The 12,561-nt window shown below is 45.2% G+C and overlaps 1 protein-coding gene across 1 annotated transcript in view; it reads left to right on the top strand.

The window, feature by feature from the left end:
• The window catches only part of LOC138510182 (kelch domain-containing protein 3-like), a 1,131,537-nt gene that overhangs the window by 481,452 nt on the left and 637,524 nt on the right, over positions 1-12,561 (top strand). The gene's annotated exons all lie outside the window — the stretch shown is intronic.

Here is a 12,561-nt window from a genome sequence, read left to right as displayed (position 1 = left end):
TGAAAGATTTCAACTCATTTTCTTTTTCAGGTCTCAGCCAGTCTCTGAGATAGATCTGTCAGCAAGCTTTTGGGGGTTCTTAGTGATCTGTCAGTGGCCAGCCTCTGAGATACAGCTTTTAGCAAACTTTCAGCGCTCCTTCTGCTTTCTAGCTTTGTGCTAGTTCCTTATCCTCCCAGCTTAGAACGCGGCCTAACTATGAATGATGTGCCATGATTTATTTTATGGTGCTCTGGTGCTCCAGATTGCCATATGTTTTTGATGGGTTATTCTCTCTCGGTATATTATTGGTTATTCAGATTTCCTGTTTGTTGCTTACCATGTATCGTAGCCAGGTGTTTGTGCCAGGATGTGAAATTGTAACCCACCAACCACGGCTTCCATCCTGGCACAGCTATCCATCTTCTTATCGGTAGGATCTACACTAGTGACTGGGATATGGCACTCTGCAAGTTCTCTGTTCTACTTCCTGGGTGTGCTCTCATCAGTGTCTGATATGTAGGCATCAGTAAGCTTTCTGGTTTCCCTCTGGAATCTAGTCTTCAATGTTATTTTCAATATAGTTCTTAGCAAGCTTTCAACTTTCCTTTTTCTTGTCACAGTCAGAATCTGAAATAGACTTCCCAGCACATTTTCACCTCTTCTACCTTCCAGCTTCAGCACATGTTCCTTTTCCATCCCATCTCTAACCCGGGCTGTCTCCCTCGCTGCTGATCATCAAATACCTGTTCTCTTGACGTACCATTGGTTACACTCCTTTCCTGCTTGTTTCCCATAACGTGTTTCCCCTCACTGAATAAGATTCCTAGTTGTGACTGTTTATTGACACCTGCTTGATAATTATTACTCAGGAGCTGCAGAGAGTTGGTGGTAGTCTTAAAAGGGTAATCTGTCATTTTGAAGTCTGGCGAAGAGGCGTCCCTGCTTTGCAGATCTGGGGAAGGAGTGTAGGTCTCCTCAGTGACATCAGGATGGTGGACAGCAGCCAGGAAATATATTTCTCTTTTCCTTCTTGGCAGCAGATGTGCTGCGCACCACTCATAATTGCAGACCTCACGCAGCGCAGCCATGGTTCAGGTCATGTTATGCTTAGTTACTTTCAGGGGCCAAGCAGTCAAAGGGTCCAAGAGTAGAGATGGATGATTGAAGCAGTATTGACGGTTAAAGTCACCTAAGCGATGGAGGGGACCACTTACTACCTTCATACAACATATGCCTTGCCTGCACCACCGCTGACGCGAGACGGGATTTTATGTATGTATGTATGTAGTTCAGTGATTTGTATAGCGCAAACCTAGCTAGAAAGCAAAGAAGTGTCCTACGATAAAGGATTGCTTAGAACACTTGAAGGCGAGTATACAAGGGTAGTCTTCACTTCATGATGTTACTTTGGAATGTGGCTATATTCTTTTACTGTACAGGTGTCTGTCACTCTCCTAATGGCACCCTTAAGAGAAGCTGGATTTGGTAGCAAGAATGCCTAAACTAGAGGATGGAAACTGCACAAATGCTGCACTACGAAGGTACCTTTTGCAGTTATGACAGCTCCTTAAACTTTTTTTTTTAACAACTTTATTTATATTTGCACACAGGTTATGCACATACCATTATACCATACATTAGGTTTTTACACAACCAAGGCTGGCAGGATTTCTTCAGTGGTTGGGGGCTCAAGGTCATTTAACTCCGCTAGGTATTGGTTATATCTTGACCATATGTTTCTAGGTTTGGAGGGGGGTAACACAGAGTCAATATACAGTTCCTCGTTGTCATTAGCCCACATCATGTCCTTATTCCAGTCTTCTCTGGTCGGGGGGCTTATATTCTTCCACCTCATCAGTATGACCCTTTTAGCGATTAGTAGGCTCACATTTAGCAGTTTACGCCATGTCGGGTTCATCTTTCCCACCGCCCCCAACATACATATTTTCGGGGACCATTCCATTGGCTGATCTGCCATCATGTCCAGTGCTTCACATACATCAGCCCAGTATTGTTTCAGTTTAATACAAACCCACAGCATATGAAATATGTTTGCATTCTCACTGTTGCATCTGGGGCAGATGCCGGGCAAGGTGGGATATATTTTCTTGAGTTTGGCCGGGGAGTAGTGTGTCCTATGTATTATCTTATAATGAATCAGCTTAAATCTTGAGTTGCCCGATATTTGTTTGGTTAGTGAGCATATCTGAGACCATTCTTGATCCTCAATCTGTTGTCCCAGATCTTGCTCCCACTTACCCCTGGCTGAGTGATTCACTCTCGGTCGTGTCTGTATTATAATCTTGTACAACGCTGCGGCGGTTATCTTCTGTGTTCCCCCAGTGTAAATGTAGCCTAGTGCCATGTTAATTTCCGGTTCCTCTGGGAATTAAGGGTACATACGCCGCGCAGAGTCCTCAACCAGAGCGTATTGAAGTTTATGTGTATTTGTGTTACCCACAATTTCTTTAATGTCTTCCCAGAGTACAAACTGCTTCTCCGGGAATAGCTGTCCCCATTGTGTAATTCCTCTCGAGCTCCAGTGCTTCGCTACCACGCTCTCCTCAGATAGAGATGTATAAGGGTCGCCCCAGATTGGCATGCTTGGATGGTATAATTTACTGGCCTGAAATATTTCCGTGATTTTTGCCCATGCCGTGATCGTGACTTTGGTTGGGTTTATTGCGTTATAGTGCTTGGGGGCCGGCCTAGTGATCCTTTGCAGCGCCATGCTGGAGGCTGCCAGTCAATAGGATCAAATCTATTGGAACGTATAGGCAACAGGGCGGACTGGCAAGGGGGGGAGGCAAAGGAGAAATTGCCCCCCCCCCCAGGCTGGCTTGGGTGTTGCCTCATGGGCCAGAGCTCCCAAATGATAACAAATAAGAATTGAAAAGGACAAAATCCTTCAGAATATAGCCTCCAACAAAGGAACACAGTGGGGAAAAGCCTGCTCAGATTCTGTGTAAATGGCACAAGGCATTCACCTTGATTTAAGCAATGTTGTAGATGTGCCTGGGTGGCCCCCACACGTGGGTCTCCTCTGTGAGTGAGAGGGAGAGAAGTCTAGCCTTCAGGGGCATGTTCATGCGACCAGTGACAATGTGAGCATTTAGATGACAGATTATGTTACCCCAGACGGTAATGTTGGCACCACTGTTTATCATTCACCTTTATTTATTTATGTATTTATTTATTTATTAATTAATTTATTTATTTATTAATTGATGCATTTATTGAGTGCTCTAAACCCAGAGACATGAAAGCGCTTCTGTCGGTTACATCCTCAGCGTCTTATCAGGACACCTACTTGCCAAGGAAGGAAGAGCCCATATCTTATTAGAGTTTGTCCTTCGTTTGATTCTGTACAAATGCTTCCCCTCTGTGCTAATGAATGTCTTGATCACAAGCATTTTCATACAAAAAGAGTTTAAAAGCACCCTGAATATCACAAATGCATGTTACATATGTTGCGGTTATATTAATGGTTGTGGGGCTGTTTGTGGTACTTACTTTTGGACACTGTTGATAAACACCAAAGAAAAATGTACTATTCAGGTATTAATTATTAGAAGACTACACACTAAGGGCGTCATTTAGAGTTGGGCGGATTGTTTAATACCGCTAAAGAAAGTTAGGATCTCCGCCGGTAGCATTTCTGAAAATCCACTCTGCTTAAAGTTTACTAACAGCAGAGGTGGTGTTTCTGGAATAACTCAAGTTCTATTTCAGAAATACCACCTCCAGTGGCGGTAATGTAAAAAGGTTTTTTAATATTTCCTTTCAGCCATTTTCAGAATTATTGTGCAGGGAGAAATAGATTATGTACAGTAGTGGCTCATAGCATAATGTTGATTTTTTTAAATACACAATGGATATATTCTGGTCCTTTTGTGCATAATATAGGGACGTTGGTGAGAGCAGGCAATCCGAGATGCTCACCTTTTCATCCCTTCAACATGGCGTTTGTAAAAACATGTTCCCTCTATTGAAGGGAAGCACCTGTGCTTGAGTTTTGTACAATAAAAAGGACTTGCAAAATGTGGGTCCAGTTATGATTTTTGACCCCCACTTTAAGCTTGAGGTAAAAATAGTTGGGGGGTTCTTTAAAAGTCTGCCTCAAATACCACTGCCGGTATTCCCAATGGAATACTACCATGGTATTTGATTAAACCCTGAATTGGGTGGATGATAAAATCAATGGTATTTGCCAAATACTGACGATTTTACTGTTCCCACCCAACTCTGAATTACCTTTTAGGTCTGTGATAGTTTTTCATGGTCTTATCCAGAACATGCTTCTCTTGTGTGATCAACAGAAAACACACATTCAAATAAACACAGGATTCAGAAATATAGGCACAAAGTCACACTAACACAAATGCATCCTTCCACTTATACTTTAGACTGTCTGAAATACACCAAAACCATTACCCCAGTCACAGAAACTGAAACACACGCACACTCCACCTTATTTGAAAACACACATACATATAATAGGCAGCTATTGCTCCCTCTCCATCACCAGGTCCAAGACGTATTCCCCTTGCAGTTCTCCCTGCTTCAAAATGCAGCTGACATTCCAAGAAAGTGCAACTTGGGAGCAAGATAAATCCCTTTCTACCCAGTCTTTCACAATTAATTGTCCAAATTCAGACCGCATAGCCACAATTGCTAGCAATACCCCGACCATGGCTTCTTGTTGTACCTGGCAGTGGCTGACTGGCAAATCAAGGTGGTCTATTGCTTAACTGTAATCTGGGACAATGGAAGGTGGTGTGGGGCAGGAAATGGGCTTGGTGTGATGGGGAATTAATGGGTGTGGCAAGGAATTGGTGAATGAAATGTGGGCAAGTAAAGGAGGTGTGTGCAATGTAAGGGAAGGCGACTGAGTTAAAGGCAGGGGCGTTGCTGGGGGGGGTTAGGGGGGCTATAGCCCCTGATCTTTTAGTCGCAGCCCTGGATAGAATCTCACAAGCTACAGCCAAAAGACTAGCTAGCCCCCAGTCCCAACAGTTCCGACATCAGCTTAGCCCCAGGTCTTTTCCAGACCTAGCAACTCCCCTGGTTAAAGGATGGAGCCAAAGGGGAATAGAGGTCTGAGAGTTAAATGTACGCAATTGGGGGGCATTGAGAATGTGGGGCAAGGGAAGGACACCAGAAGAAGATGGTTAAGGAAAATAGGGTAAATGAGACGAAGTACACATCTGGAACGGTAGGTCAGCATGTTTACTGTTGCTGAGATCTATGTCTGACCTCCATGCCACTGCACCCGATTGTGGGACTGCCTTGACCGTCCTCCCCCTTTCTTGCTTATGACTAAGTGATGCATACTTGCTTTATGAACATATGTTTCACTTACTACTTCTCCAGCATTGGATCTTTCATAGATTCACATGCTGTGAATATTCCCAGTCAATCAAACGGGAATCCTCTGTTGCACCTTTGTTGCCCTTTTCCCAAAGGAAATTGTAAAACTCTTTGCAGCCCATCCACCTGGTTATGGGTTCTTATGATCCCCACCAACGGGACCTCGAGTGTGTAGCTCTGCCTCTGCAGCCTCCCTTCAGATTTCCACTGTCTATCTTGCTGGAAGGAGTCCTCAAGTTTCTCTCCTCAAAGAGAAGAATTTAGTACGCACCTCATAATTATAGAAAGTTTTATTGGAAATTGAATTGCTTCAGAGGAGCAATGCCAGTGACCCAAATACGTTCTTTTATTTTATTAAAGATGGAGAGCACGTTGAAAAAGTCACTTTTAAGGCTTGCTCCACCTGTGGCCTAAAAAATGTCTTCGAAGGGGACAGACATACAGAATGCATCTACTGTCTGTCCCCCAATCACTCCACGGAGGAGTGCGACATATAATAATAATAACAATAATAATTTAGCATCTATATATCGCTACGAACCCTCAGGCATCTGAGCGCTGCTTATTATTACCCACGGTGTGTGGTGCTCATTTATCGACCTCGAAAGGATGAAAGGCTGAGTTTGGCTCTGCCGGCATTCAAATCTGCCTCCAGGCTCTGCACAGATGTCAAAGCGAGCGCTCTGCTCGCAGTGCTATCTAACCGGCTATATGTCAAGGGTTTAGCTCCAAAACCCTAATAGACAGACACAGACAGTTGGCCTGTTGGCTAAATGAGGGGAATTATCCCACCTCAGAAGCCGAGTCATTTGGTAGTGCTGCAGTACCTAGACTAGCACAGAAAAGACCCTCTTCCTGACAAAGAGCAAAGTCGGAAGAGAGGCCAGCTAAAAAACCAAGACACAGGGAAAAACATGACCAAGAGACCCCATCTAAAAGTAGGCTTTGCAAAAATCGCCCCATCGATGGGATGGTCGCCAGGAGACACAGTAAAAGCGTTGTCGTTGTCATCATCTAAACACCTGGTGACTACAGCACTGACCACTAAACGACAGTCTATGAAGATCCGCACAGCCGTTCACGCCAAATCCGTAAAAGTCAAGTGCCCAGTCATCAGCAGTGACAAAATCGATGCCTGCAGCAAAATCGTCAACCATTCCACAAACATCTAAAACAAAGATGCAGTCGACGCACTCAACAAATAAATCTCACTCTGTTTTCTGCACTTCATCGCAACACCGTTCAGATTCCTCATCCACGAAAGTGGTTCAACGCTCGTCGACGGTGTCATGGGCGACCATCAACACACCCATTGCAGAGCCAACAGCTCCACCATCAAGTCACGCAGCATCCGCTCAAAAGACCAGTAAGACTCCAACTAAAAGGGAAAACCCACCAACCCCACAGCCATCCACTTCACCTTGCTAGTCCAATGGGCAACAAGCTCAAATGCAATAGCTGCACACCGCCATCTCTATGGGCTCTCCAATAAATAATTCAGATGTGTTGTGTCAACAGTAAAGACAGACACAAGTGATCACAGTTCAAGGGTGTTTATTAAACTGTAGAATGGGTGAGAAAAACACCTAATATAAACCTAAATCTAAGATGGGAGCAAGCTACGACTGCAAGCTACAAATATTAAGAAAGCAGTCCTAGTCGCGTCTTGTCAAATAAAAAGGGCCTATACTAACAAAAAAATATTGCCAATCCTTACAACTAAGTTCCAAAAATAGTCTTGGATAATTTTATCAAGAAAAGAAAGAATTGTTCACCAAATGATAAATCAGGATTGTATGGTGGGGTCTCCCTTCCCCACGTTTTTAGCACAGGACAAGGCAGGACCTTTGAGCACAGCATATTCCTGGGCCTCGGCTGCACAAGGTTGCAATTCCTTTCAACAATGCCAGGACCTTCTCGGGCCAAGTCTCCTTCCTGCAAAGTCTCTTGCCTTAGAAGGCCTGCTGAATCATAGACAATAAACAAACAAAACTTCCTTTGGCAATTTGTTCACATTGGGCGACTGCTCCTCGCTCCTTGCATCCCCCTCATTCGGGCTCTGATCCTTCTTGCAACATTAGCCTCCCTCACTCGGGTTCACTACAGCCTTTCACTCATAAATGTATCACTTAACAGTTCACAATTTTCAATTTGCAGGCATTCCTCTGTCGGGTTCACATTTGCCAGATTCACAGTTCTCACAGTTTTCTCTTGGGTGTCAAAGACTTTCGGGTGTACGAGGAGTTTTTCTCGACCCTCTTAGGACCATTTTGACACTTTACACTAGCCTCTCCTAAGGCCTATTGTTCTTCGTAGTTTCACCCAAAATAACAACTCCAAAAAGGCTTCAGTCAGAGTCCTTTGAATGAGCGCCCGCGACGCCTGACCACTCTACTTCTGAACCCTTTACTAGGGTTCCTTTAAAGTTTAATTACACAAGTTCTTTGTTCAATCAGGTTGCCGCCTGAAACCTTGAGCCAGCACAGTTCGGTTTCACTATCTGTCTTCTCCGACTCACCGGCTGTGCTGAACTGTTGGGGTCTCTTTTCTCGGGAGTCAAGGACGGCACCACAGTGGCAAGCGCTTCTCCCCGCTTTGACTATCAGCGCGGGAGGGCCCTGTGTGCCATTGACAACTGTCAGACCTCACGTCAGCTGTCCTTCCTGGTCTTATGATTTCGCTTTCGGAGGCTGCATGCGTCTGAGTTGAAAAAGGCAAGGGCAATTCCCTTCTCGCCATCCCTTCTCTGCCTCTCTCCTCCGTTTGAACTGCCAGTTCGGAATAGCTGCTTCCTCGTGCGTTCAGCCTTGCTTGAATTGTGCGTTCATAGTCTGCCTTTTATCCCTGTGGGGTAGGGAAAGGGCTGTCAGGTGTGCATTGTTTTTTTCAATTGCCTAACACTGCCTGACCCTTGTGTTGGGACATGTCATGTACATGGCTCAGGTTTTAGTCCGTTGTCTGTCACAGTGTAGGTAAGTGTTTGTGTTGGAAAAGGTGGAGGGGGTAGAATTTCTGAATATTCTACCAGGTAGGATGGGGAAAAATGTAATAGGGAAGGGGGTACGTTGTCTCACCCGTCAATGTCCCATTTCCACTCCCCGAGGACCCCCATCCAGGTGATCCTCCCGCACTGGTCCACCCCCAGGAACTGGATCCAAAAGCGATGGCCGTGTCCTGGCCACCTGGATAACAGAACCCCAGAGACTACCGTGTGAGACACCTTCAGGTTTCTATCAGATGTCATGCCTGAAGACATCCTTCAACATGAGATAACTTAAGACTACGAGGCAAAAAAGGGCTCAGTTGCCATCATTCTCGGATAAATCCGTTATTATGGAAAAGCCAAGGAAAACTGACCCGCAGCCACCAATCAGGTCTCACTGTTTACCAAGCCAAAGACCATGCATGTCTCCACAACCAACGGCTAACCCTGCAGGGTCAAGCCCTCGCCCGCCTGATGCAAGTAATCTGGCCTTGCCCTCTTAATCACTATTAAACCCTCAATCACTGTTGTCACATGAAGTGCTTTCATCGATTCAAAGCCTGCTAATCCAGCTTAATACCAGGCTACCTCCAGCACCACAAGCCAGCCTGCCACTATAAGGGGGACCGACCATGGCAGAGCCAGGGCAAGTGATTGCACAACTGTCTTGGGAATGATCAAGTGGCAGAGGATCAGTGGCCCCACAACATTTCAAGGAATACTCAAGATCGCAATCGCCAATCAGATCAGCATTTTCTTGCCCCAGAGGGGGAAAAAGCAACAACCACCCAGGCCACAGCAAGCACACAGGCCACAAGGTCACCTTCACTACTCGGTTCTCCACACCAGCCGGTTCCAAGCACACAGCCCAGAAAGGGTGAGCAGGAGAAAAGTCAACTAACAGACTGTATTGCTCGCCAATTGTGCACGGACAGTAATTTATCACCAGTACAGCCGCAGAGCCAAAACATGTATTGCTCGCCAATAATGCACGGACAGTAATTTATCACCAGTGCCGCCGCAGAGCCAATACTTTGAACGCAGGTAGACAACGCAATGACTTACAACCACACGCACGCTTAGAGAGTAAGTAGCACTTATACGGCTATTTATTCATAGTTAGGCATATATACAATACAAGCATAAATCAGATAAATCATAGGAAATTGGCAGGAATACATCACCATGGGCGTAACTTGACGAAACCTCATCTCGCCAGAAGCGGCTGAAAGACCCCGATAACAGCCAGGCCAAGAGCACAACAGCCCACAGGTATATCGGACCAGGGCGTCCCCCCTCCGACTGAGGTCTTTGTGCTTATCCCGTCTGACCGTTGAGGGCTTCCGCATATATGCCCTCCTCAACAAGGGGTGGCAACTTCTCGAACCTTCTGGCAAATGCGCTTGCGCATTGATGGGTGATCGTTGGTTGCCAGCTGGGTCAACCGACAGTAACCTCAAGGAGCACAGCGCTTCCCTCTCCTAAGCGCCCCGGAAAACAATTCCATAACTCATCTCAAAACCTTGGCGCAGGCATAACAAACTTCGTTATCAGGTACCAGCCGGCACCTGCGGATCTTAGCTTTCCCAGTGCCCTGTCCTTGGCTGAGAAGGCCTGCATTCCAAACCCATCAGCGAATAACGTTGAAAACATGTTGTTTCGCAAAGCAAGTGCAGCTTTCCACTGAGGCATGGATAAATATCCATCATGGCTCTGAGTTCCCCCAGAATGCACTGCGCACCAGTGCCATGTTTTTTAGCTCGAACACCACAATCCACCCTTGGATATTTACCTTCCATAGCCCAGTGGCAAAGGAGGCGGTCTTTGAAACCGCCGAAATATTAAAACCAAGTTGGGAATACATTGAATACAACAACAACAAGCTATTATGATAGCTAATATAATACAAATGCAAGCAAAAGCATAACGCAGTGTACCTCCAATATCAGGAATCCATGAAAATAACCAATCCCACCAATTCCCAGTTTGCTCTTGGGACACTTGAGAAATGAGATCCCTCAAACCTCGAATATGACTTTCAAAGGATCGTGAATGGTCACTTAGATTGAAACAACACATACCTTCAACTGCGTTACAGCCTAAATTATGCTTCAGCAATAAGTAATCAACAGCAGCTCTGTTTTGCAAAGTAGCTTTTCTAATAACTTTGCTGTCAAGGAGTAACTCTTCTAAAGCTTGAGAAGTATGATTGAGTCCTTTTACTACTAAACATGCTAATTTGATCAAAGACTTGTACCCCCCAGCAGATAAACCCCAAACTCCTACTAATGAAAGGGTTAATGCTAGAACTTCAGCTTCTGATAGTAAATGCACATGTGAATCACAGTCGAAGTTGATCTTTTGCTTCGGGATATTGCTGGGTGTAAAGGAAACATCATTAGTCCTAATCGAGTTAAGGCACATGGACCTCCAGAAATGTTAGCTGGAATGTAAGTGTATGTGATGTTACCACATGAAAAGAGCCATCCTGTTGGAAGTTTCACATGATTCAAATGACTGGCAGCTATCATGGTATGATTGCAAGACATAGTATTATTCACACTGTTACATGTGCTTGGAACTCGTGAACACAATCGTTTCTCGAACACAGTTTGATTCTTCTGTTTGGTTAAATTTAGCTGTTGGCATTTGCCAATTTCTTTAGTATTGCAGGTCATAAAGTAGCACACATCGCCTTGAGTTATATTGTAGGTTATAATACGTGTCAAATTTCTCCATTTGCGATCCGATCCCTTGCAAAACCTGCAGTACTCATAGACGGAAAAAGATTGTCTGATATCGGAATCTTGAACTAACAAATCATTGTGTGTGACGCCAAAAATGTGCTTTAGAACCGGGATTGGCGTCGGCACTGCAACTAAACACGTAGTTAGTAAAGCTTCAGCATTGGGCACATCGGTTAAGCAAAAGTGCGTAATGTTGAGTACTTGTTGTGCCAGGTATGTCCACATATTCTCCGTTTGGGTAATCATCGGGGAATATTTTCGCCGTCCTAAAGACGCCTCTTGCATAGCTGGCATCGATGTTGTTTGCACTTGCACCTGACGTGTTTGTCGCCTTCCATGAATCCATGTCGTTGGTCTGGCTGGCTTTTCGGCATCGGTATCGAGCTGCTTTTGGACGTCATTGCTCCTCATCATCGGTCTCCCATGGATCATTGGCACAGATATGACATTTTTTATCCGGAGCATCATGCCGTTTGACTCTCCCAAATGGAGTCCATTTAGTTCCACAATCACACCAGCCAGACACAGGATCTACAAGGCAAACCCAGAAAAGAAAACCCAGTGTTGAAAATCACTCTCTTAGGTAACATTTGTCTGCGGGCACATACTGCCATTTGTCTTTACCAGGTTCCATTACTAAGACTATCTGGTCTTTGCCTGATGCAATAACATCTGCGGGCACTGGTGGACCACTTGGCCTTTCGACCCACACCTTTGCACCCGGTATCATGCTGTCTGAAGAGCCAAAACCACGATCCCCACGGGTAGTTAACACTGTGGGAGGCTCCCCTTTTTTAACCATGGACAACTTAACAGGGATGATAATTAGCTGAGCCACTCTATCACCCTTATGAATCGGTAACACTTGGTCCCCACTATTCATCAAGATGACTTTGATCTCGCCTTGGTAATCATCATCAATGACCCCTCCCAGCACTTGAACTCCCTTCAATGCTAGTCCAGATCTGGGGGTAATCCATCCCATATGCTCTGGAGGAATTTGTACCCCAATCCCTGTTTCAATCACAACAATCCCTCTCGGGTCTAATCTGATTTCTTCATGAGAATGCAAGTCTACCCCTGCTGACTCGGGAGTCGCCCGATAGGGAGCTAAAGAGCCCGGGGTGATCTCCCAGTACAATAGAGTCTCTCTAACTAGGTTAGGTTGAATCTGTAAAGCAGGAGTCATTAGTCGCAACAATGGAGTCTCATGATTGTTCACCGGTCTATTATTCAACACTTGCACCGCATCAAACACACGATCACGCCAACCTGCCAAACTGCCATCTCCAGACTTGCGTAGCTGTTCCTTCAACAACCCATTCATTCTTTCAATTAACCCTGACGCTTCCGGGTGATAGGGCACGTGGTAAAGCCACTCTATACTCTTCTCCTGACAATAGTCCTGAATTAATTTGCCTTTGAAGTGTGACCCGTTGTCACTTTGAATTTGCAAAGGCACTCCGTAATGCAACGTGA

Source organism: Ambystoma mexicanum, chromosome 6p (assembly GCF_040938575.1).
Source record: "Ambystoma mexicanum isolate Mex_15411 chromosome 6p, UKY_AmexF1_1, whole genome shotgun sequence".
Classification (NCBI taxonomy): domain Eukaryota; kingdom Metazoa; phylum Chordata; class Amphibia; order Caudata; family Ambystomatidae; genus Ambystoma; species Ambystoma mexicanum.
This window is presented reverse-complemented; position numbering and strand designations above follow the sequence as displayed.